General features: G+C 41.4%; 1 pseudogene; it reads right to left on the bottom strand.

Moving 5' to 3' along the window:
• Positions 1–515: 515 nt before the first annotated feature.
• LOC141265332 (cytochrome P450 2C23-like) overlaps positions 516–27,253 on the bottom strand; it is a 118,378-nt pseudogene continuing 91,640 nt past the window's right edge.

Raw genomic sequence — 27,253 nt, 5'->3', positions numbered from 1 at the left:
TATATGTGTGTATATATATATATATATATATATATAACTACACAAAGAAAGCCCATATAAAAGATTGTAAAAGACTCATACGGATCAGGTACCCTATGGAAATATATACAAATATAGTACTGATGAATAAATCTGTACAGAAATATAAATACCCACACATAACAAAGCTAATATAGATATACATTTGGACAGATTTTAGAAATGAGGTTAGGTCATTAACATACAAATTGGTTCGGTCCTTAAGTGGTGATTACACATGCACACTGCCACTCCATTCATTGGCCATAGAACTGATGGTAATAGCCGAGTACATCTTAAAGCCCTGTTCCCCTGATAGCTGTCAGTCCCAGGAGTCAAACATCCACTCTGAGAAAGATGATCGCTTATGTGGCTGAGAATAACCCTTTTATGCTTTCTCAAGTGGTGTTGAGCAATCAGCGCATCACACAGGATATGTGAATGTGCAGAGGATATAAATACAATGTAAAGCAGCACCCATTAAATGGCATACAAAAAATTGTACACTTTGACATTTTATTTAGTAATAGTAAAAAAAGATATTCCCTTTAACTTCAAATTATATTTTCCTTCTCAAAATGGCCATAAAATACTTTGCGTGTATAATAACAAATTAGATGGATCCAAACATTTTTAACAAATCATGCTAAATTTAAGATTTTACTTTTTGTAATACAACAAATAATACTGCATAGAGTCATATTCTTCCACAGCCCAGTAACGTCTTGGATTGAAGTCTTTGGATGTCATCTCCATACGCAATTTATATACTTTGACTTAAAGATAAAATTGCTCACAGTCATCTAGATGGTGGTTACCGTAAAGTCACAGAGATCTGATATGGTCGTGGTACATAAGAGCCACGGTTTGGGATAGGGGAAACATCAATGTCTTCAGGGTCCTTGTCACATTTGAGATCAAATTTCTGTAGCAGATATGTAAGGAACAAGAAAATTTCCATACGTGCAAGTCCTTCACCAAGACAAACACGCTTCCCTGTAAAAAGAATACAAAGGTTTTTTGCTTTTTTCTAATCCAGCTACGCCACCAAACAAAGCCCAATTCACGTGACAGAGACATATGGCTGTATGCAAAATCTTGGCTGTCCCACATGGTGTCTGTTTTGTGCCATACTATGAAGATATGTAGATTCAATTTCCCATAATGAATCTGTATGTGAGGTAGTTTTCATGGACTCAGGTACTAGGCTAGGGCTACACGGTGACAATCGCACCACATTGGAATCGCAGCGACACATTGCAACATTGAATGTAATGATTTCCTATGGGGTTGCGAACAGCGACATACTGCAACACTAGAGTCGCAAATGTTTTCAAATGTGTTCAACTTTCTGGTGCTGGTCGCAAGTCACAAGCAACTTACTTGCCACAGACTTCAATGCACATCATACACAACATGCCAGTCACTTGCACAGATGTGTTTGTCACGTGACTTTTCTAAGAATGGCTGTCGAGGACACGTCGCCCTGTAGCCCCAGCCTTATGGCTGCAAAATTCTGAACTTGATATTATGGCTGGAAGATGGATAAAGATGCTCATTACCTATGGAGAATGGGATAAAAGCTTCCAGTTTCTTCAGCTTGCCTTGCTCATCTAAGAAATGTGCTGGATCAAATATACATGGATCCCTAAAATATTTTGAATCCTTTAACGCAGACGTTATCATAGGAAACACAGTCACACCCTATGGAACACATACATAACATACTGTAATTGTTAACACAGCCTTAAAAAAAAATTAACATGAATAATTTTTCCTTGTGAAAAGCACTGACAACTTTACAGTTTTAGGCTCGGTTCACACTTTTCGTTTTTGCAGTGGGTTTTTTTTCAGCGTTTTTTGCAAATTAAAAGCTTTTTATAGTACCAGCAAAAGCTCTGAGATTTCAGAACACTTATACGAACACATTTGTTTTTTTCTCCGGACTGAATTTGTGAACTGCATCGTTTTTGAAAGCTGCAGCGTGTCAATTCTTTCAGCATTTTTTCACCCATACAAAGCAATGAGAAAATGAAAAAACACTGCAAAATAAAACGCAACAGCGTTTTTTTGCACCATGTTCACAGTGTTTTTGATGTATAAAACTAACTTTATTAATGATATACTGTAGATAAAGCAAACATGAGATCCACACCCAAAAAACACTTACAAAATATGTGAAAAATGGGCGTTTTGAATGCAGTGTTTTTACTGCAAGAGAGCAGGTTTAGGCTGCAATAACAAAAAAAAGTAGCACAAACGTTGTGTGTGAACATAGCCTTGTGCAAACTCAAAACTCATATAATGTAATATACTCAGGTACTGAACCTGCTGAAGCAACATTTTTTTTTTTTACAAACAGAACCAAGAAAAAAAAATGTAAAATTTGTAGTTACAAGTTTTGCCTCAGTTTGGATTTCTGTAACCTCTGACCTTTGGTATGTGGTATCCTCTAAGAACTGTATCCTGGTTGGTTGCTCGGGGTACTCCTAAAGGTGTAATATCTGTAAATCTCTGGATCTCATGAATCACTGCATCTGTAAACGGCATTTTTATCCGATCTTCTATTGAAGGGCATCGTGAATTTCCAATGATATGGTCAATCTCTTCCTGCATTTTTTCTGTGGAGCATTAAATCACAACAATAACATGATATTTTACTAAAGATACATCTAAATTGTATGTCGTACATTCACAAAAGTAGTTTCTTTACTGAATCAGCTGATAGGAAAGGGCAGCTGCGGGGAATTAATATCACCCACTTCTGATCACTTGTGCTTAGAGTACACTATATACCAATATGCATGATGCTTGCTGTAAAATTTGATGGAGAGGTGGTAAGAGTATGGGGCTGTCTTTCAGAGTCTGTGCTAAGCCCCTTTTTTTGTAGTGATAGAACACCTATTTTAGGTTTCCAATTTTTGTAGAAACAGAATGAGGAAGGTCCTTTTTTGCTACAACAAGACAGTGCCTCTGGGCACTAAATGAATTCTAGGAAGACAGGGTGTGACGATTTAATTTGAATCATATCAGAACTTCAGGGAAGGAAATGGTACTTGTTTAAACAAAAATAACTAACATCTTCACCAGGGCCGGTCTGGTACCAAAAATCAGCCCTGGCATTTAAAAGCACACAGGCCCACTTCTGTAAAAATATTTTTCTAGACAGTGAAACTACAGTGCAGCAGTACAGTGAAAAGGGCTCGTGCTGCTGACTTCTATAGCAAACAGCCACTAAATTATGGTCCCTTTAGACAACAGATCAAGCAACCATATGGTAGTTGTACCTATATGTAAACCTATCATTATAGACAATATCATATCAGCAGGGAGAAATAAATGTAAGATATAAACCAGTGCTCAATGAAAAAGGTTTGGTCTCACCAATTCTTCAGACTATGATTCCAGGTCTTAATGGTAGAAGTAGGACCGTAGGTCATCTAGTACTCACATGGGGAAGAGGGGTTATATTTCTAATCTCAATTACTACAAAGTACCATGACGTGCCCCAGTATTGCTCCTGCCTTCACAAGGGCAGTACCCAAGTGTTGCCTAAATATTACTAGATAGTGAGCATAAAGCCTCCCAATAAATGAGTAATCTCCCTACGCGTTTCCCCTTCCATGAGGAAGGATCATCAAGGGAGGTTCTAGGAATTGTGGGATATTAGACAAATAATGAATGCAGCTCCTGCAGTGGCACAGAGCTGGTCAGTGGGTCTGGTGAGTTTTGCCAGTACCCGTATAGAGATCAATGGTGTATTTCAGCACCTAAGCTATGTTAGCTTAAATAGAAGTGTGCCCTCCCTCCATTAAACTGGCAAACAACGTCATTTCCAGTCCCTCGGCCACATTGTATTGTCTGCGCCGTGCTGCTTCTGGTCCCCGGGTGTCATTTCCAGTGTTTGGACCGCATAATGAAACACACGAGTTACACTTGTACCTCAGTTCCAGTGGGACACAGAGTATCAGTATTTACACAGAATATACATGGATCAAGTGAGTATCAGTATTTACATCGGATATACAGTACAGACCAAAAGTTTGGACACACCTTCTCATTTAAAGATTTTTCTGTATTTTCATGACTATGAAAATTGTACATCCACACTGAAGACATCAAAACTATGAATTAACACAAGTGGAATAATATACTTAACAAAAAAGTGTGAAACAACTGAAAATATGTCTTATATTCTAGGTTCTTCAAAGTAGCCACCTTTTGCTTTGATGACTGCTTTGCACACTCTTGGCATTCTCTTGATGAGCTTCAAGAGGTAGTCAACGGAAATTGTCTTCCAACAATCTTGAAGGAGTTCCCAGAGATGCATAGCACTTGTTGGCCATTTTGCCTTCACTCTGCGGTCCAGCTCGACCCAAACCATCTCGATTGGGTTCAGGTCTGGTGACTGTGGAGGCTAGGTCATCTGGCGTCGCACCCCATCACTCTTCTTCTTGGTCAAATAGCCCTTACACAGCCTGGAGGTGTGTTTGGGGTCATTGTCCTGTTGAAAAATAAATGATGGTCCAGCTAAATGCAAACCGGATGGAATAGCATGCCGCTGCAAGATGCTGTGGTAGCCATGCTGGTTCAGTATGCCTTCAATTTTGAATAAATCCCCAACAGTGTCACCAGCAAAGCACCTCCACACCATCACACCTCCTCCTCCATGCTTCACGGTGGGAACCAGGCATGTAGAGTCCATCCGTTCACCTTTTCTGCGTCGCACAAAGACACGGTGGTTGGAACCAAAGATCTCAAATTTGGACTCATCAGACCAAAGCACAGATTTCCACTGGTCTAATGTCCATTCCTTGTGTTCTTTAGCCCAAACAAGTCTCTTCTGCTTGTTGCCTGTCCTTAGCAGTGGTTTCCTAGCAGCTATTTTACCATGAAGGCCTGCTGCACAAAGTCTCCTCTTAACAGTTGTTGTAGAGATGTGTCTGCTGCTAGAACTCTGTGTGGCATTGACCTGGTCTCTAATCTGAGCTGCTGTTAACCTGCGATTTCTGAGGCTGGTGACTCGGATAAACTTATCCTCAGAAGCAGAGGTGACTCTTGGTCTTCCTTTCCTGGGGCGGTCCTCATGTGAGCCAGTTTCTTTGTAGCGCTTGATGGTTTTTGCAACTGCACTTGGGGACACTTTCAAAGTTTGCCCAATTTTTTGGACTGACTGATCTTAATTTCTTAAAGTAATGATGGCCATTCTTTTTTCTTTACTTAGCTGCTTTTTTCTTGCCATAATACAAATTCTAACAGTCTATTCAGTAGGACTATCAGCTGTGTATCCACCTGACTTCTGCACAACACAACTGATCGTCCCAACCCCATTTATAACGCAAGAAATCCCACTTATTAAACCTGACAGGGCACACCTGTGAAGTGAAAACCATTTCCGGTGACTGCCTCTTGAAGCTCATCAAGAGAATGCCAAGAGTGTGCAAAGCAGTCATCAAAGCAAAAGGTGGCTACTTTGAAGAACCTGGAATGTGAGACATATTTTCAGTTGTTTTACACTTTTTTGTTAAGTATATAATTCCACATGTGTTAATTCATAGTTTTGATGCCTTCAGTGTGAATGTACAATTTTCAAAGTAATGAAAATACAGAAAAATCTTTAAATGAGAAGGTGTGTCCAAACTTTTGGTCTGTACTGTACATGGCTAGCGCTTACACTCCTGAAAAAAATGGAGGAAATGCACACCTAATTCTTAAATGTGAGATCATTTTATCATAAGCCCCTCCCTTTTTGGGAGGTCTTACCTTGTCAATACACATGAATCTAACTGCCCTTATGTTGCCCTCATGATGGATGTTGATGTGCTTAACTAAGGGTGTGTCCCTATCATTCCGAATGTCCCCCAGATGCTCCCCCACCCTCCTTCTAAACTCTGATGGTCTTGCCAACATAGGCCTTGTTACAGCAACAATTTGGTCACTGAGGACATTATGTTTCCATAATCTATCTAGAGAGCAAAAGACAGCCCTCTGTACTCTGGAAAAAGATACATCAATAATAATCAAGCCCTCCGACAAGGGGGGTAACATTGTGGATATGGATACCAGTCAGTACAGAGGAATGTGCCTGTCTTTGTTGGATGATCATGCCACCTATGCTATCACGCCAGGTCCATGGAGACACTCATGGGGATCCTACTCAAGGCTAAAAACAATAACCTCATTAGCCAAGATTAATTCACTTTTCTCCTCCCTCAGCACCCGATCACGGCTACCTTCTATGCCCTGCCCAAATTACACAAAGGATATACCCCCCTTAAAGAGAGACCCATCGTGTCAGGTATGGGGAGTGTGTGGCACAATGTAGGCACTATCTTGACCACATACTAAGACCTTTTGTGGTCACACTCCCTTCCTACATCAAGGACACAATGGACCTCCTCTGCAAATTGGATGGTATCCCAATTGAACAGGATGTCATGTTGGCCAGTATTGATTTAGAAGCACTCTACTCTTTCATTCCCCACGACTTAGGCATAAAGGGTGTTCAATATTTCCTGGGAGGTAGGGGTTGTCAATATCAACCACACAATGAGTTGGTGTTCACCCTCCTCGACTTTGTACTCACTAACAACTACTTCTTCAACGGCAACACCTACCACCAGCTCAGGGGCACGGCCATGGGCAATTCATTTGCCCCCAGCTATGCCAACCTGCTCCTGGGCTGGTGGGAGGATACCGTTGTGTTTTATGAGACCCTGAAAGAATACACCAAGCTCATAGAATTATGGGTAAGATTTATTGATGATGTCTTTATCTTATGGAAAGAGACGAAGGATACTTTCAAATCTTTTGTCCAGTTACTAAACATCAACGAGATTGGTCTACGCTTCACGTATGTCATAGAAGCGGACACTTTACCATTCTTGGATGTTGTGATTGCAAGGTGGAGGAGGGGAGATGTCTTGAACACCTCCATTTACCATAAACCAACTTCTACCAACTCGTTACGATGGGATAGTCACCACCCCTATTCTCAGAAGAACGGCATCCCCAAAGGCCAATATCTCAGACTTAGACGTAACTGCTCTGACGAAAAAGGCTAATCTGACGAGCTAAGACAGAGATTTACCATGAGGGGTTACCCTGACCGGGTGCTTAGGAAGGCTTACCAATTTTCTTGTGGACAAAGAAGAGAGAACCTACTGGTACCTCGTGACAAAAATACCAACATGGACAAACAAATCCGCATTATATCCACATTTGACGGAGCACCCAGGGTGAGATAGATTTAAAAAAAACACTGGGGGATACTCCAAATGGAAGAGGTGATAGCCAACGTTATCGGTGATTCCCCCCAAATTACATATCGAAAAAGTAAATCGATAGGTGACCGAGTGGTGCACAGCCATTACACTCCATCACCCAGTAACAGGACCTAGTTGCCAGAAAAACTAAGTGGCTGTTTCAAATGTGGAGCTTAACTAAGGGGATCATATACAAGGCAACTAGTTCCTGTGGCCTTTGTTGGCAAGACCATCAGAGAGTTTAGGAGGAGGGTGGGGGGAGCATCTGGGGGACATTCGGAATGATAGGGTCACACGCTGAGCTAAGCACATCAACATCCATCATTGTGGCAACATAAGGGCAGTTAGTTCCATGGGCATCGACAAGGTAAGACCTCCCAAAAGGGGAGGGGATTATGATAATATGATCTTACAGTGTGAATCATGCTGGATCTTTCGTCACGACACGTGCCATCCTCATGGCCTTAATGAACTACTTAATTACAGCTGTTTTCCTTTTACTGCTACATATAATTAATGCATAAACGTTTCAGTACTTTGAAACATTATTATTTTTGCAAATATAAAGATGGAGAATATTTTGTTATGACAATTTTCTAATATTTATTAGAAGAAACTTTTCTGCTCACATTACTGTATATGCATTCACAAGATAAACCTCTTTTACCAAAGATGTTTGAATGAAAGTGATGTCAGCAGTGCAGAGCTTGTAATATATAGACTGCAGGACACTGCTCACAGAGCTCCATACTATTCCTTGGACACTGGTGTTGCTTCTGAAACACTACAACCCTTAATCCCCCTATGATTTCACTGTAAAACCTGCTGGGCAGCTATCAGCTTGTGTGCATTTCTATTTGACCTACCTCACTCACCAGCACTGAAACAAGAAGGACACCTGCACTTTTAGATTAGTCCTTCTGTCCTCCTCACTGCCAGCTCCATGTCCCACTGGTGAAGCGTTCTGCTGACTACAGAGTAAGGCTATATGCCCACGATGCAGAAATGCTCCGGATTTTTTCCTGAGCGTTTCTGCATCTCCCTGGCAGAAAAAACGCATGCGGATTGTACATGCGGATTGTACATGCGGATTGTACATGTGGATTGTACATGCGTTTTTCCTGCCAGGGACAAGCGGAAGTGAAGCGTTCCTCACATGCATTTCCGCATGCGGGTTGTCCAGCGATTTTAGCATCACTTGGAAAGTGCTTGACAACTTGGTCACACTATATAAATCCATGCAAACGGCATGGATTTATATAGTGTGACCAAAAGAATGGTAAAAAATAAAAAAATATATATATATTTACCTTCTGATGGCCCCTGGTGTCCTTGTCTCGGCTTGCCGGCAGCTCGCAGTAAACTAAAGGACCTGCCGACGTCAGCGGTCGCGTGACCCGTCTCATGACTAAATGACGCCATGGCAGGTCCTTTTTAGACCATCGCGAGCTGCCGGCAAGCCAAGACGCATCGCTAAGGACACCGGAGGCCATCAGAAGGTGAGTATAATGTATATTTTTTATTTTATTCTTTTTTTTACAGGTACTATGGTACCCGACTCCGGAGGAGAGTCTCCTCTTCTCCAGACCCGGGTACCATCCGCACATTGAAATTCATGGAATCCGCATCTGTTGATGCAGTGATGCGGATTCCATGCGTTCCAATGCAAGTCAATGGCGGCGAAAACGCAGTGCTTCCGCAAAATAATTGGTAGTGCTGCGGATTTTTTCGAAATGATAATCTGCTGTGGAAATTTCCGCAGCATGTGCACAGCACATGCGGATTATCATTGGGGAACATGGCAGGCCTTCTACCAAGCGTTTTTTAAGCATTTCTGCGGCGATATTTATTAAAAAACGCATAGTGGGCACACAGCCTAAGAGAGAAAAAGCTCAGCCTTCGCCTCCTTCTGCTGCTCCTGAGCTCCTCTACTCCGTAGAGTCACCAGAGAGAACAGTCCACAGCAGGGACCGGACCATCTGGCAATTGCCAGATGGCCAGTCCGGCCATTATCTACACTTACATTTCTAGAATTGATTCACTTAGGTTCAGGTTAAACATCGACTATGTGCATCAAAAGTGCTACACGCAGCATAATGCAAATGGATAGGACATTGTGGCCCAAAAAGTCATTTAGAGTTTTTGCGACTTGTTTGCCAGAGTCACAGTACCTTTTGGGTTGTAATGAAAACACATTCACTTGCATTATGCTGTGATATTATTATGGCATACAGCAATCTCTGGTTGACCAAGTCTTAAGAATGGGCTTATCCGTATTGTCATCCTTATGACATACGTAACACATGTACGTTTTTATACATCAACAGTTAATAATAATAATCATCTTGTTATTTATATAGCACCAACATATTCCACAGTGCTCGACAATTTATAACAATTATCAGCACTGTCCCCATTGGAGCTCACAATCTACATCCCTATCAGTATGTCTTTGGAGTGTGGGAGACGAACCCAGAGGAAACCCACACAAACACGGGGAGAACATACAAACTGCTTGCAGATGTTGTCCTTGGTGGAATTTGAACTCTGGACCCCAGCGCTGCAAGGCTGCAGTGCTGACCACTGTGCCACCGTTTTCTATGGACCTGTAAAAAATGGATGCCATATGGATGGTGTTTTACAAGCAGACCATTGGAACTACCCCGTTTACCTGCATTGGTCCATGTACTGTCTGTATGTTATGCGTTTTGCATACCTACAACACAGACATAAAATATGCTCATCTGAAAGTTGAAAAAAAGTGAGCTCTTTCTCCCTTGTTCCACAACAACTACAATGATGCCAATAAAATGCGCTGGTCACTTACTTGTAATGTCTGGATATTTTAGTAGGATAATGATAGCATATCTCAACGAGGTGCTGGTGGTCTCCGTTGCAGCCAAAAACAGGTGAATCAGATTGACTATTAGATTTTCATAGGTAAATTCTGTGGTGGGATTGCCTTTTTCCTAGGAAGGAAATAGTAAGATTTATCATTAGTTTTACAGTGTGTACAAATGGGCGAACATTATACTGTGGATAAGGGGCTGTGAGGGACATCATACTGTATAGGGGGTTAAGAACAACATTAAACTGTATGGGGACTGTGGATGACATACTGTATGGGGGCCATTGGTGGATATATTGTATGGAAGGCTGTGAAATGATAGTGTATATGGTCTTTGGGGGCTATCATATTTTATGGGGGCTATCATACTCCATTGGGTGTTTTAATGGACTTTATACTGTATGTAGTGCTGTGGGGGACATTATACTGTATGGGGGTCTGTGGAGTACATTATACTGTATGGGGAGCTTTGGTGGACATACTGTATATAGAGAGTCTGTGGTGTTCTATCATAGTATGTGGGGCTGTGGTGACCATTTTGTATAAGGGGATGTAGTGGACATCATACTGTATATGGGTGGCTAATGTGAATATCATAATGTGGATGGGGGCTGCAGTGAACACCATACTGTGTTGGGGCTGCGGTATCCTTCATACTTTGTGTGTGGGGGGTTAGTATGAAAAGGGGGAACAGATTAGAGAGGGCGGTGTGGTGGGCAGTATAAGAACATAGTGTGAAGAGGGGCAAATCATCCCCTTTTCCCAGAATATTTAGTATTGTTGTGTCCGTAAAAGTCTGTGAAAATATACAATTATTTAAACAGTAAATGAATTGCTGAAAAGAAATAAAAATCAAAACACCAGAATTGCAATTTTCCGGTCGCTCCACTTCCCTCAAAAAGTGCAATCAATAAGTAATCAAAATATCGTATGTACCCCAAAATAGTGTAAAAAAAAAAAGTGTCATGCACAATAAGCATGACACGCAAAAACAAAACAAGCACTTACATAGCTCTTTACACAGAAAAATAAAAAAGTTACTGGTCTCAGAAAACATTCTGAAAATTTTTTAACCACTAAAATATAAAAAAAAAATCCTTATCAATTTGCTATTGTATTGATCTGGAATATCATATTGTAAAAAACAGTTTTTTCAATAATCGAAATTTAAAAATTGTATCCCTTTTATCACTCTAGTCATTTTATTTCTGTTTTTTTTTAAATATTTATATAAGATTTTTAGGCAAAACAGTAAACAAATTAATAAAATAATGAGAAATAGGGGAAAAGGATATGAAATCTCTATGGGAGAGGGAAGGAAAGCAAAAGGGGAAAATAAATATATTGAAGGAGAGCAACAAAAAACAGAGAAAAGGTCCATTAGACATTGTAATATTTAAATTGCAAATAAAATTGTATTGTAACTTTAACTCCTTCACAACATCCACCGTACATGTACAGCGCAAGTCGAAAGTAGGTGTTTGGAGTGGGCTCTCGGGGTGAATCCATCACATACCCAGCAGGTAATGGCTGTGTGTTACAGTCAGAACTTTCCTCTATCAGCCACAGGTGGCGCTGAGCTCCTCTCATGACTGTTAACCTATTAATTGCTGCTGTCAAACTCTGACAGAGGCATTGACAATGTGACAGTGGGTGCTTCATTCTATGCGCTCATCAGCGTGCCTGTGATGTGATTGCAGCTCACTGATGGGTTCCTCTGACAGGCCGAGGGTTTGCTGTAGACTTCCTTGCCCATCATCATGGAGCTTCCTTGATACCCATTCTGTGGCCAGGCTTCAAAGGAGACCGTGATTTTGCCTACATTCAGCCATATTGTAGTATTGCAGTATATAGCACAAGTGACCAGACGATTGCATATTCAAGTCCCCTAAGGGGACTAACAAGTACAGTGAAAAAAATGTTTTAAAGAATATGAAAAAAAAAGCATAAAAGTTCAAATCACTTCCTTTTCCCCAATTAAAAATGAAGATAATAAAACAGTACACGTGGTATTACCGCTTTCAGAAAAGTCCGATCTATAATGAAGAATGCCAAAGTTGTTTTTTGGTCACTGCAATACCACCAAAAAATGCTACGACAAGTGATCAAAACATAATTTCTATCATAAAATGGTATCAGTAAAAACGTTGTCTTGCCACAGAAAAAATAAGCCGTTACACAGCTCCATAGACTGAAAAGTAAAAACCTTATGTCAGAATTGCTTTTTTTTTTTTCACAATTTCTCCCCACTTGGAATATGTTTCTTGTTTTCTAGTACTCTATGTGGTAAAATTAATGGTGTCATCCAAAAGTACAACTCAACCCACAAAAAAACAAGCACTCCAAAGTCTATATAGACTGAAAAATAAAAAAGTTATGGCTCTGGAAAAAAAGGTGAGAAAAAATGCAAAAAATGGGAATTGGCAGCGTGATGAAGGGGTTAAACAAGTATGATACATGAATGACACACTTCTGATTCTAATGATAGGAGTGCAATCTTAGCAGTGATATTTATATTTGTATGAGATATTTGATTAATCAGTGATATTTCTTCCCAGAGTACAGAACACTTTTATAATGTAAGAGTTCAAGTATAGTTCTTATTTTTAAAAGATTTATGAAATCATTGTTAATTTTGTAGTAGCTTTTGCTATGCCAATTGTTTTCCATGAGATTTTTTTTATTTGTTCATATTTATGTGTTTTCTTTTCACGTTTCGCTAATTTTTTACAGGCAAAAAAGGTGTCTGACAGGATAAAATATTGTGGAGTTGGAGTAAGAAGATTCATTATATATTTTAATTGTAGTGAATTTAGTGGGGAATTAAAAAGGGTTTCAACTCCAATCCAGCTGTTATTTTTACTATTTTTTAACCAATTCTGGCTTTGTTTAAGGAGATTAGTAAGGTAATAACTTTTTGTATCTCATTTAAATATTTTTTATGTTCTTGGTCTCTTATAATTGCAAACAAACTTAGTTATGATTGAAGTCTATTAACCATTTTTGGTGTATTAGAATGGGGATAGCACTGAACATAAAGAATTTTTGGTAGTGTAATAATTTTATAAGCTAAAATTTTTCACAGCCATTTTTTACAATTGATATTCCTAGGTAGAATATACACAGCTCAAAAAAATAAAGGGAACACTCAAATAACACAACCTAGATCTGAATGAATGAAATATTCTCATTGAATACTTTGTTTGTTTTGTACAAAGTTGAATGTGCTGACAATAAAATCACACAAAAATCATCAATGGAAATCAAATTATTAACCAATGGAGGCCTGAATTTGGAGTTACCCCCAAAATTAAAGTGGAAAAACACACTACAGGCTGATCCAACTTTGATGTAATGTCCTTAAAACAAGTCAAAATGAGGCTCAGTATTGTGTGTGGCCTCCACGTGCCTGTATGACCACCCTACAATGCCTGGGCATGCTCCTGATGAGGTTGCAGATGGTCTCCTGTGGGATCTCCTCCCAGACCTGGACTAAAGCATCCGCCAACTCCTGGACAGTTTGTGGTGCAACATGACGTTGGTGGATGGAGCGAGACATGATGTCCCAGATGTGCTCAGTCGGATTCAGGTCTGGGGAACGGGCGGGCCAGTCCATAGCTTCAATGCCTTCATCTTGCAGGAGCTGCTAACACACTCCAGCCACATGAGGTCTGGCATTGTCCTGCATTAGGAGGAACCCAGGGCCAACCGCACCAGCATATGGTCTCACAAGGGGTCTGAGGATCTCATCTCGGTACCTAATGCCAGTCAGGCTACCTCTGGCGAGCACATGGAGGGCTGTGCGGCCCTCCAAAGAAATGCCACCCCACACCATTACTGACCCATTGCCCACTGCCAAACCGGTCATGCGGAAGGATGTTGCAGGCAGCAGATCGCTCTCCACGACGTCTCCAGACTTCTCACGTCTGTCACATGTGCTCAGTGTGAACCTGCTTTCATCTGTGAAATGCACAGGGCGCGAGTGGCGACTTTGCCAATCCTGGTGTTCTGTGGCAAATGCCAAGTGTCCTGCACGGTGTTGGGCTGTGAGCACAACCCAGCCCTCATACCACCCTCATGAAGTCGGTTTCTAACCGTTTGTGCAGACACATGCACATTTGTGGCCTGCTGGGGGTCATTTTGCAGGGCTCTGGCAGTGCTCCTCCTGTTCCTCCTTGCACAAAGGCGGAGGTAGTGGTCCTGCTGCTGGGTTGTTGCCCTCCTACGGCCCCCACCACGTCTCCTGGTGTACTGACCTGTCTCCTGGTAGCGCCTCCAGCCTCTGCACACTACGCTGACAGACACTGATGTGCCATCCTGGATGAGCTGCACTACCTGAGCAACTTCTGTGGGTTGTAGAGTCCATCTCATGCTACCACGAGTGTGAAAGAACAACCAACATTCAAAAGTGACCAAAACATCAGCCAGAAAGCATTGGTACTGAGATGTGATCTGTGGTCCCCACCTGCAGAAACACTCCTTTATTGAGGATGTCTTGATAATTGCCAATAATTTCCATATATTGTCTATTCCATTTGCACAACAGCATGTGAAATTGATTGTCAATCAGTGTCGCTTCCTAAGTGGACAGTTTAATTTCACAGAAGTTTGATTAACTTGGAGTTATATTCTGTTGTGTAAGTGTTCCCTTTATTTTTTTGAGCAGTGTATTTTATCTTCCCAACCAAATGAGGCTTCTTTTTTATGTTTTCATAGAGATAATTGTCAATATTTAAAATTAAGGAGATAATTGTTAACATTTAAGGATTTTAGATTTTTCTGAGTTAATTTTACAATATGACACATTTTAACATTTCTCTAGAATTCACTAAAGCCTATAAATATGACACACAATCTAGATATAATAAGATATAACGTTTATTAAAAACAAACACAAGGGTGTCAGGAAGTATAGCACTACAATTAAATGTAATCAAGCCTAGTGCTATGTCATATTGTGTAATGCATAAGGTGCATACTATTATAACGTAATATACAGTACATGATATAGATGTTACTAAGAACAAGCATTAAAATATGCCATTGAATGCCAATAAGATGTCCCTGTCCATTGCTCCAAAACAAGGTAAGTGTAGTACCAGAAATTGGCACTAGAATGTGCCAACTGAACAGAGTATATGCACGTATGCTTTGAAGAGGAGGACATCCTCGTCAAAGCATATGGCGAAACTCGCGCTGGATAAGGACAGACACTTTGGGGTTAGTATTCATCATTCATTCCTTGTTCTTGTGCGTATACTCTGCATTTTGGATTCTAAACTTACTTTTTTTTAGGAGCAATGGACAGAGACATTTTATTGGCATTCAATGGCATATTTTAATGCCAGTTCTATCATGTACTGTATATTATGTTATAATATTAAGCACCTTATGTATTAAACACTATGACATAGCACTAGGCACTTTATTTATTTAATGTTATACGTTTATCATTTCTCATGACATTTAATTGTAGTGCTTGATTACGCTGGCATTATACTGCCAATATACTTGCTGACACCCTTGTGTTTGTTTTTGGGCATTCTTTTCTCACTAACTTTTTTGTCATACTTTAATGTTATTAATAAACGTTATATCTTATTATATCTAGATTGTGTGTCATATTTATAGGCTTTAAAGAATTTTAGTGGACACATAACATATGTTATTTTTCTTTTTGTTGACATTTCTCTAGAATATTAATAATTTCCCTAAATGAGTTTAATTAGTCTGATAATGATTGGTCTGATAATGATAAGATTATATCATCTGAAAATAAACAGATCTTGTATTGATGGGGGCCAGTTGTTATACCCTTAGTTTTTCAGTCTATTCATAGGTGTTCCACCAATGGCTTCATTACTAGTACAAAAAGTGATTTCTTCAGACATCCATGGTATGTTCCATTTGTGATGTTCAATGAATATCATGTGGTTATTTGCAGATATTTTGGCTGTAGTTGTAGAAGATATGGCCATAATTGTTTTGATAATTTGTTGGTTAAATCCAAATTTTTCATCGTGGGTTCTAAAAATGCCCAATGTATCCTATTGTCTAAAGTTAGATGCATCACAAAATTGGGCTTAAAGTGTGCATGGTACCATTTCACTCCTGAGCACTCTTGTATGTGAAAAGGTGTAATATTCTATCAAGGTAGCCCTACCTTAACACCATTCCAACATTTAAATGCACTTGCATGTCATGAAGAGGAAAGTGTTCTGGCGTTATGAGAGACAGGTACGTCAGTATGATCATGCTGGCACTGGAGCTGTTCCCATATGAGCTAAGCTGAGAGCTCAGCTTAACTAATAGCTGAGCCCCTGCTGCGACAGCCAAAGATGGTGTCAGCACCATACCAGGCTGTGTGATCCTCTATATGTTACGGTTAATAGTGACCATGACATTTACATGGTTGTGAAAGGAGAGGGCTCCCTCTCTCATCCAATTGGTTCCCCAATGACATGATCACAGGGTGCTAGTGGTTGTCATCATAACCAGAAGTATTAGGGTAAGTGCACACACGTTGTGTTTTTTTCTGCACATTTTCTGCACCAAATTTGCTGATAACTTTTCTCTGGTAGGAGATTAGCTGCGTCAAAAACACGCATATTTGCTGCATATTTTGGTACGTATTTTTGACCACACATTACTTCCTATGGGTGAAAAACGCTGCAAAATAAGCGACAAAATAAATACAGTAGTATAGTATGTGTCAGCATTCCGTATACTATACAGTTCACAATACTAGAAACTTAAAAAGTTAAGTTGCAGAAAGGAGGGAGACTTAAAAGTTACAAAAGCTCCAATCACTGATTGAGCTATAGAGCATTTGGAGCAGCAAACCTACAAGATGGCTGAGACAGCAGACTGGACTTAGCCAAGTGTAGTCACGGATGGCTGTACCCCAAGGTGGAGGATACTAGCAATGGTTCCCAGCTGCATTCTACTGTGGAGGACAGAGAGGAGACCACACACTGTATGATGCCTAATGAGGCAAGATAAGTCACACTACATCAATAGCACCTAAAAGGTCCGTCGCGGCCTATAACCGCCAGAAAAGAAGAGATTCTGACACTATATATAAAATAAGACAATTTTATTCAATAGGAAATTTTAAAACAATACATTAAAATTAGGCAAGGGAAAACCTCCAAAAATCCAGGGAATGGAAACACAATGCTGGTCCACTGTATTCATATAATATGACTGATGGTACTTGTAGGATAATGTACCTCAATATAGTAAAGGGTAGCACCCAAAACAGATGATAAGTATACTAATCAGAGGAATACGGTACTCCAGTATAGCGCCAGTGCGACAAAGAGCATATTCTCCGTATACACAATCAAACTAACCCAAAATAGTTCCCCAATGGGATACACTAATGTGTTTTATTGTTTTATCACTGTACATTTTAGGCCTGTGTTAATTTATGTTCTTATTGAATCACAGTCTTGCATCATTTACTCATGATTATTCCTCATGATTTTTCACATACATTATTCTTTATTATTATTTTAATGCCACCACTTTGTTTCAGGATGTAGGTATTACTCATATTGCCATAATAGGCACAGTATATCCCTAGCATACGTGGGTCAATCCTTCTTCTCACTGTTTTTTGGCTTTCATCCTCGCTATTCGCGTCCTCACCTCTGGCCAGCGTCAGTACGCATGCACTGGGTCCGCATCCTCCCTGACTTCCAGAAGTGCTCAATCACGTGACCGCTGTGCGTTCCACATGCTTTTCACGGAGCGCGATTCCGGAAGTCCTCTTAGTCTGGAGGAGGGACCCGGCCGCATTGACGTCACTGATGACGCTGGCCAACGTTATCGCGTTCCCGCCCCTCGCATGACCCCATAGGCTGTTTAGCTGGGCTTTCCCGGGTCTCTATTGACCAGACTCGGTATTTATACCCCCTGTAGACCCTCCCCTAGTATGACACGCCCCGGAAGAAGTGACTGAGCGAAATGGCGTCTGTCGGGTGTGGGGAGGACACCTCTGGTCTCCTGCGCTTCAGGATCCACCTCTAATACCAGGTAGTAGCGTTCCTATCCCATAGGCCTTGCCCACATTAGCGCACACTGTATCAGGGATTTGATCCATAGTCTTTACAGCTGCCTTGGCCTTTGATATTTTGGGTATTGTTTAATGTATTGTTTTAAAATTTCCTATTGAATAAAATTGTCTTATTTTATATATAGTGTCAGAATCTCTTCTTGTCTGGCGGTTATAGGCCGCGACGGACCTTTTTTGTGTTACTAGAGTTAGGAAGTTGTCTGACCTCATGTTTATTGGACCAAGTTTGAATTAATGATGTTTTCTGTTTTTTGTAAACAGACTGTCCGACGTATTGGTATTATGGACTTTAAAGCCAGAGTGAATTCCTGGCATTCTAAAGCCTCAGATTTGTTTAGACAAGGGGCCTCCGGTGTCACTCCGGATGTAGCTACTAATCATAAGGACCTTATAAAACATTACAATAAGGTACTATACAAGAAGACACGGTTATGGTGGAACAGGTCTTCCTTAGAAAATTATATGGACAAATAAATTATACCGAGAGGTTTACGCGTACAGCTTTTTCCCTCATTCGAATTAGATGAAGAACCGTTACTTAAAAGATGGATTTCAGCAGCTACCACTTGTTCTTTAGAGTTCATCCAAATCATCATTGATAAGAACTCTATATCGCTAAAAGAACTTGATGAGGAAATTGAGGAGCTAGAAAAATCTCTAATAAAAGATATCCCAGTGGATAATTTGGATCAAATGATTGTTGAGATTAACAAAGAGGTAGACAAGTGGGAACAGGAAATAAGCCTTAATAAATTTAAAAAATACCAGAGGCATAGTAAGGACTATGACGGTGGCAACATTTTCCGCTGGCAAAATAAAAAGGACAATAAAATTAATAATAGAAATCCAAATGTGAGAAAGGCAAGAGGAACTTCCAAGAGTCCTTCTGAAAGCCCATATCCATCTTTCACGGATGTATCGTCAAGCGAGAATGAGGGTACCAGCACAGAAGCAGTAGGTAAACCTGCAAAACGTCTTCCAGATATCTTTACGAGATCTTGAGGTCAGGTGACCAATGACGACCGTCAGAAGGTAATTAATCTCTCAGAGCATGTATTAGCACCCTGCCAACTTAAATTGTTACAAAAAGGGCTAACTTTCTCCCCCACATCTCGTCTAGATCCGTTCACGACGGTAAAGGATTTACATCTATTCGCAAGGAAATTAATCCTTAAAAAGCTGCATTTCAAACATGAACCTAGTAATTTTCTTTCCACATTAGAAGAAAAAGAGGCACTTCAGATATTAGAATCCCTCTTGGAGGAAAGTAACGATGATGAGGTGAGTAATTTTCCATCATCATTGTTTACTACATCCAAAAAATTTCCACCTTTGAGTACTTGCCCGGCCGTGGAGGTATTTACCAGACTAGTAACGGCGGACATTGAAGCCTTCAGCCGCAAACCTGGCTGGGCCTCTAATCTAACAATACAGGAAAGAAGAGCAGTAAAAGAATTACAATCCCTCCAAAACGTCATATTTAAACCAGCGGACAAAGGGGGAAATTTAGTAGTATGGCCCATGTCATTATATGAAAAACAAGCATATAATCTCCTCAATGTGCCTCACTGCTATAAAAAATTAGGTTTCAATCCCCTTACCAACTTTCAAACTGAATTAATATCTATTTTGAAAAAAGCCTTTGATGATGGAATCATTCCTAGGAAAATGCTGGATACCATCAGTAAATTACAACTAAAACTTCCTACATTCTATCTGATTCCCAAAATACACAAGAACCCCATTGATCCCCCCGGTAGACCCATAGTAGCCAGGAATGGAGGCCTGTGTGAGATCATTTCCCAATTCATAGATCACTACTTAAAGCCACTTGTGCCTTCTCTACCCTCTTACATACAAGACACCACAGCAGCTCTGCAGAGACTTAATGACCTCTACCTAGATACTAGTCTGGTTATGGTCACAGCAGATGTAGAGGCCCTATACACGTCCATCAGACATGAAGATGGATTAAGAGCAACAGCTCTTTATTTGAAATCCAGTAATCTGCGTCCGGCCCTGGTGGATTTGATCCTCACCCTCTTGGAGTATGGCCTCAAACACAATATCTTTACGTTCAACAACAGTACATATCTCCAATTACAGGGGACCACGATGGGGGCTTGTTGTGCCCCCTCGTATGCTAACCTGTTTTTGGGGGCGTGGGAGAGGGACATATTCCAGGGGGACGACATTGTGGGGATTGATCTCATACAGGGCTGGATGCGATATATTGATGATATTTGGTTCGTATGGGAGGGTTCAGTTGCAGATTTAGAAAAACTCATGGCGAGGTTAAATAATAATCAGCTGAACATCAAACTGACTTATAAATTCAGAAGGGATTTGGATTTTTTGGATCTAAAGATTGTAGTTTCTGAAGATGGTAGGATTACAACAGATGTCTATAGGAAACCGACATCTACAAACTCCTTCCTTCATGCAACATCGTCCCACCCTCCATCCACCATCAGGGGAATACCCATAGGCCAATTTCTGAGAGCTAAAAGAATATGCTCAGAGGGCACGGACTTTGAGAACCATGCTGCAGATCTTAGAAATCGCTTTTTGGACAGGGGATACAGTCGACGTTCCATTAATAAAGGTTATAAAAGAGCTCGATGTATCCCCAGAGAAAAATTCATTTACGGTAAGCATGAAGACAAAAAACGGACCAATTCAGCAGACCAGGTACGCTTCATTTCCACGTATAGCGATCGATGGAATGACTTAAGAGAGGTTTTGTCTAGACACTGGAAAGTCCTTCACACGGACCCTATTCTGCAAAAAATGATTCCCCTGCTCCATCCATGGTAGCTAGGAGAAGTCAGAATCTAAAAGACCTTCTGGTACACAGTCATTATGCCCCTGTGAAGAATCCTAATAAATATGATCTCAAAATGGGATTCTTTCCGTGCGGCCTATGTAAAGCCTGCTTAAACTTAAATAAATCAGACAGTTTTGAAAATTTCGATGGAACCAGGCACTTTCAGATTAGAAAACACCTGACTTGCTCTTCCAAGGGGGTCATCTATTATGCCAGATGTCCATGCAATCTGATTTACGTAGGTCTCACCACTCGAGAGCTCAAAGTAAGGGTCAGAGAACATGTCAGAGACATCGAAAAGGCTAATAGTATAGACGATTGGAAACTGTTAAAAACATTACCTCTTCATTTCAAAACGTATCATAACTGAAACCCGGCTGGCCTTAAGATCAAATGTATTGATCAAGTCACGATGGGAGTAAGAGGGGGAGATCTAGGCAAAGTCCTAGCCCAATATGAAAGCCGATGGATCTATCGTCTTGGCACCCTTACCCCTCAAGGTCTTAATGAGAACCTTGGTTTTGGGTCCTTCCTGTAGCTACCGCTAGGGGTTTTTAACTATGGTATGTATATTCTTTTTTAATATGTTTTGCGAGTTTGATCTTTTATTTCTTTATTTTTAGTACGCATACAGGTGGGTATAAATGAAGCAGATACCGTATACTCGGGAGTCTGACTTACCTTGTCTTGGGGTGCCCTTCCGTCTGAATCCTGGAAACGTAAGAAATACTCAGGGTGGAGATACCTACTACCGGATGAATGACCAGCCTCCTCCTTTTTTCTAGTGGAAGACAACAGTTGAACGGATCTGCTATGGACTACTGCTCCTCTCCCCTCCTGATTCCCTCTGGTTTACATCCGGTTCAGCCCCCCCCCCCCCCTTTTTTTCCTTCCACCATTCCCTTTCCCCACCTTTTTTCCATTGTCCATAGCACAATTTCACTTTTTTTTACAATTGTTTCATCAACCGCTCATCATCATGCACTCGGCGTTACAACACCTTCCCATATCCACAGTCCACTTCCTTTTGGATGTTCTTTCCTTCCCTGTTTTTATGTGAACTCTGCAGGATCCTCCTCATTTGATTGTCGGAGGTTCACTGAAGCACTATATTGATTCACTTAGCACTTTCAATGTTATTTATATTCCTGAATAAATACTTTTTACCTGCACTTCCTCTTTAGCTTTTTCCTTCCCAGAAGACACCTTAGCACTTTAGTAGTTCTCACTGTAGTCATGTTTCAATTGGTACACCACATTAACGGTATATATTGTTCAACATCGTTCTCCCAGAACCCCCCCAACCTCACCCTCTTTTTTTTTTTTTTTTTCTTTTTCATCAATTATTTATCTCATGATTACATGGTTTCACATTTTTAATTATTTTATTTATTTTTATTATTTATTTATTATTATTATTATTTTTTTCTTTATATTTCCCTCTGCACTTCCCTCCTGCTTTTTATTTTCCTATAGGCACATTAGCACTTCAGTAATTTTCACGGGCTTTACACTCCCCCATTTTACACTTTTCAATGTTTGCTTTTAATAGATCCCCAATGGGATACACTAATGTGTTTTATTGTTTTATCACTGTACATTTTAGGCCTGTGTTAATTTATGTTCTTATTGAATCACAGTCTTGCATCATTTACTCATGATTATTCCTCATGGTTTTTCACATACATTATTCTTTATTATTATTTTAATGCCACCACTTTGTTTCAGGATGTAGGTATTACTCATATTGCCATAATAGGCACAGTATATCCCTAGCATACGTGGGTCAATCCTTCTTCTCACTGTTTTTTGGCTTTCATCCCCGCTATTCGCGTCCTCACCTCTGACCAGCGTCAGTACGCATGCACTGGGTCCGCATCCTCCCTGACTTCCGGAAGTGCTCAATCACGTGACCGCTGTGCGTTCCACATGCGGCTCACGGAGCGCGATTCCGGAAGTCCCCTTGGTCTGGAGGAGGGACCCGGCCGCATTGACGTCACTGATGATGCTGGCCAACGCTATCGCGTTCCCGCCCCTCGCATGACCCCATAGGCTGTTTAGCTGGGCTTTCCCGGGTCTCTATTGGCCAGACTCGGTATTTATACCCCCTGTAGACCCTCCCCTAGTATGACACGCCCCGGAAGAAGCGACTGAGCGAAACGGCATCCGTCGGGTGTGGGGAGGACACCGCTGGTCTCCTGCGCTTCAGGATCCACCTCTAATACCAGGTAGTAGCGTTCCCATCCCATAGGCCTTGCCCACATTAGCGCACACTGTATCAGGGATTTGATCCATAGCCTTTACAACTGCCTTGGCCTTTGATATTTTGGGTTACTTTGATTGTGTATATACGGAGAATATGCTCTTTGTCGCACTGGCGCTATACTGGAGTACAGTATTCCTCTGATTAGTATACTTATCATCTGTTTTGGGTGCTACCCTTTACTATATTGAGGTACATTATCCTACAAGTACCATCAGTCATATTATATGAATGCAGTGGACCAGCATTGTGCTTCCATTCCCCGGATTTTTGGAGGTTTTCCCTTGCCTAATTTTAATGTATTGTTTTAAAATTTCCTATTGAATAAAATTGTCTTATTTTATATATAGTGTCAGAATCTCTTCTTTTCTGGCGGTTATAGGCCGCGACGGACGTTTTTTGTGTTACTAGAGTTTGGAAGTTGTCTGACCTCATGTTTATTGGACCAAGTTTGAATTATCAATAGCACCTAGTAATACCTGATCTGGAACATACTGCAATTATGCCTGCCTCTAGTGCCAATAATAGCCTGTACTCACATGCGGTGCCAGCACCATTCCAGTGATGTGGGGTCTTCCAGGGTTCATGTGACGTTATGTCATGTGAGCCCTGCAGTCAATCAGCTGCCGCTAAAGAGTCGCATAACTCTCGCTTCTTTTGGATGTAACTTACATTCAGAAGAAATCAGAGAGCAGCAGCAGCTCTTACTTCTTTCAGATGTCAGTTTCGTCTGAAGTGACAGTGAAGTGGACCATTTGTGACAGAGGACTGGATGCACGGCTCACGTGACATACAGTAGTGTTCAAAATAATAGCAGTCCAATATGACTAACCAGATTAATCACTGTTTTTGGTATAAATTATTATTTATTTATATAACACCATTGATTCCATGGTGCTGTACACGAGAAGTGGGTACATACAAAATACAGATATTACTTACAGTAAATGAACTAACAATGATAGACTGGTACAGAGGGAGGAGGACCCTGCCCCTGAGGGCTTACATTCTACAGGATGATGGGGAAGGAGACAGTAGAACACAGGAGTTGCACCAGCTTTGGTAGTGGTGAGGAGGCAGCGTGGTCATTGCAGGTTGTAAGCTTTCTTGAAGAGATGGGTTTTCAGGTTCAGTCTGAAGGATGCGAAAGTGGTGTCTAATCGGACATGTTGAGGCACAGAATTCCAGAGAAGTCTTGGAGGTGATTGGGTGAGGAATGAATATGTGTGGAGGAGAGAAGGAGGTCTTGGGAGGCCTGGCGATTACACGAGGGAATATATCTGGAGATTAGTTCAGAGATGTTTGGAGGAGAAAGGTTATGGATGGCTTTGTAGGTCAGTGTTAGTAGTTTGAACTGGACATGCTGGGCAATTGGGAGCCAGTGAAGGGATTTGCAAAAAGGGGTAGCAGAGGAGTAGCGAAGAGAGAGATGAACTAGTCGGGCAGCAGCGTTAAGGATGGACTGGAGAGATGCAAGAGTGTTAGCAGGTAGGCCACAGAGGAGGATGTTGCAGTAGTCAAGGCAGGAGATGATGAGGGCATGCACAAGTAGTTTAGTAGATTGAGGGTTGAGAAAAGGACGAATTCTGGAAATATTTTTGATCTGGAGGAGACAGAAGGTGGCGAGAGCTTGGATGTGTGGTTTGACGGACAGGGTAGAGTCAAGGGTTACTCCGGGGCAGCAGATTTCCGGTAAAGGGGAAAGTGTGATGTCATTTATTGTGATAGATAGATCAGATGGGGAAGATAATGAGTTCAGATTTGTCCACATTGAGCTTGAGGAAGCGAGAGGAGAAGGAGGATATGGCTGATAGACAAGCTGGGATTATGGACAGAAGAGAGGATCAAAATAATAGCAGCGTGGAGTTGAATTAGTGAGGTCAATCATTCTGTGAAGAAACATGTGTGAATCAGGTGGCCCTTATTTAAGCGTGAAGCCAGCACGTGTTGTACAGAAATATGGGTCGTTCAAGACATTGTTCAGAAGAACAGGGTACTTTGATTAAAAAGTTGATTGGAGAGGGTAAAACCTATAAAGAAGTGCAGACAATGATAGGCTGTTCAGCTAAAATGATCTCCAATGCTTTAAAATGGAAAGCAAAACCAGAGAGACGTGGAAGAAAACAGAAGACTACCATTCAAATGGATCAAAGAATTGATCCAGAATGGCAAAGGCTCAGCCAATGATCAGCTCCTGGATGATCAAAGACAGTCTCAAGTTACCTGTGAGTACTGTGACAGTTAGAAGATGCCTGTGTGAAGCTAATCTCTTAGCAAGAAGTCCCCACAAAGTCCCACTGTTAAAAAAAACACATGTACTGAAGCGGATACAATTTGCAAAAGAACACATCAACTATGGTAAAGAGAAATGGAAGAGACATTTTGTGGACTGATGAAAGTAAAATTGTTCAAGGGCCACAGACAGTTCGTCAGATGACCCCCAAACTCTGTATTCAAGCCACAGTACACTCTGAAGACAGTGAAGCATGGTGGTAAAAGCATCATGATATGTGCATGTTTCTCTTACTGTGGTGCTGGACTATTTACCGCACACCAGAGATCATGGATCAGTTTACATACACTGCTCAAAAAAATAAAAGGAATACTTAAACAACAGAATATAACTAAAAGTAAATCAAACTTTTGTGAAATCAAACTGTCCACTTAGGAAGCAACACTGATTGACAATCAATTTCACATGCTGTTGTGCAAATGGATTAGACAATAGATGGAAATTATTGGCAATTATCAAGACACCCTCAATAAAGGAGTGGTTCTGCAGGTGGGGACCACAGACCACATCTCAGTACCAATGCTTTCTGGCTGATGTTTTGGTCACTTTTGAATGTTGGTTGTGCTTTCACACTCGTGGTAGCATGAGACGGACTCTACAACCCACAGAATTTGCTCAGGTAGTGCAGCTCATTCAGGATGGCACATCAATGCGAGCTGTGGCAAGAAGGTTTGCTGTGTCTGTCAGCGTAGTGTCGAGAGCCGCTACCAGGAGACAGGTCAGTACACCAGGAGATGTGGAGGGGGCCGTAGGAGGGCAACAACCGAGCAGCAGGACCGCTACCTCCGCCTTTGTGCAAGGAGGAACAGGAGGAGCACTGCCAGAGTCCTGCAAAATGACCTCCAGCAAGCCACAAATGTGCATGTGTCTGCACAAACAGTTAGAAACCGACTCCATGAGGGTGGTATGAGAGCCCGACGTCCACAGATGAGGGATGTGCTCACAGCCCAACACCGTGCAGGACGCTTGGCATTTGACACAGAACACCAGGATTGGCAAAGTCGCCACTGGCGCCCTGTGCTCTTCACAGGTGAAAGCAGATTTACACTGAGCACATGTGACAGACGTGACAGAGTCTGGAGACGCCGTGGAGAGCGATCTGCTGCCTGCAACATCCTTCAGCATGACCGGTTTGGCAGTGGGTCAGTAATGGTGTGGGGTGGCATTTCTTTGGAGGGCCGCGCAGCCCTCCATGTGCTCGCCAGAGGTAGCCTGACTGCCATTAGGTACCGAGATGAGATCCTCAGACTCCTTGTGAGACCATATGCTGGTGCAGTTAGCCCTGGGTTCCTCCTAATGCAGGACAATGCCAGACCTCATGCGGCTGGAGTGTGTCAGAAGTTCCTGCAAGATGATGGCATTGAAGCTATGGACTGGCCTGCGCGTTCCCCAGACCTGAATCTGATTGAGCACATCTGGGACATCATGTCTCGCTCCATCCACCAACGTCACGTTGCACCACAGACTGTCCAGGAGCTGGCGGATGCTTTAGTCCAGGTCTGGGAGGAGATCCCACAGGAGACCATCCGCAATCTCATCAGAAGCATGCCCAGGCGTTGTAGGGAGGTCATACAGGCACGTGGAGGCCACACACAATACTGAGCCTCATTTTGACTTGTTTTAAGGACATTACATCAAAGTTGGATCAGTCTGTAGTGT

Source organism: Phyllobates terribilis, unplaced genomic scaffold (genome assembly GCF_046119375.1).
Source record: "Phyllobates terribilis strain yellow unplaced genomic scaffold, ASM4611937v1 Scaffold_4__5_contigs__length_816908805, whole genome shotgun sequence".
NCBI lineage: Eukaryota > Metazoa > Chordata > Amphibia > Anura > Dendrobatidae > Phyllobates > Phyllobates terribilis.
This window is presented reverse-complemented; position numbering and strand designations above follow the sequence as displayed.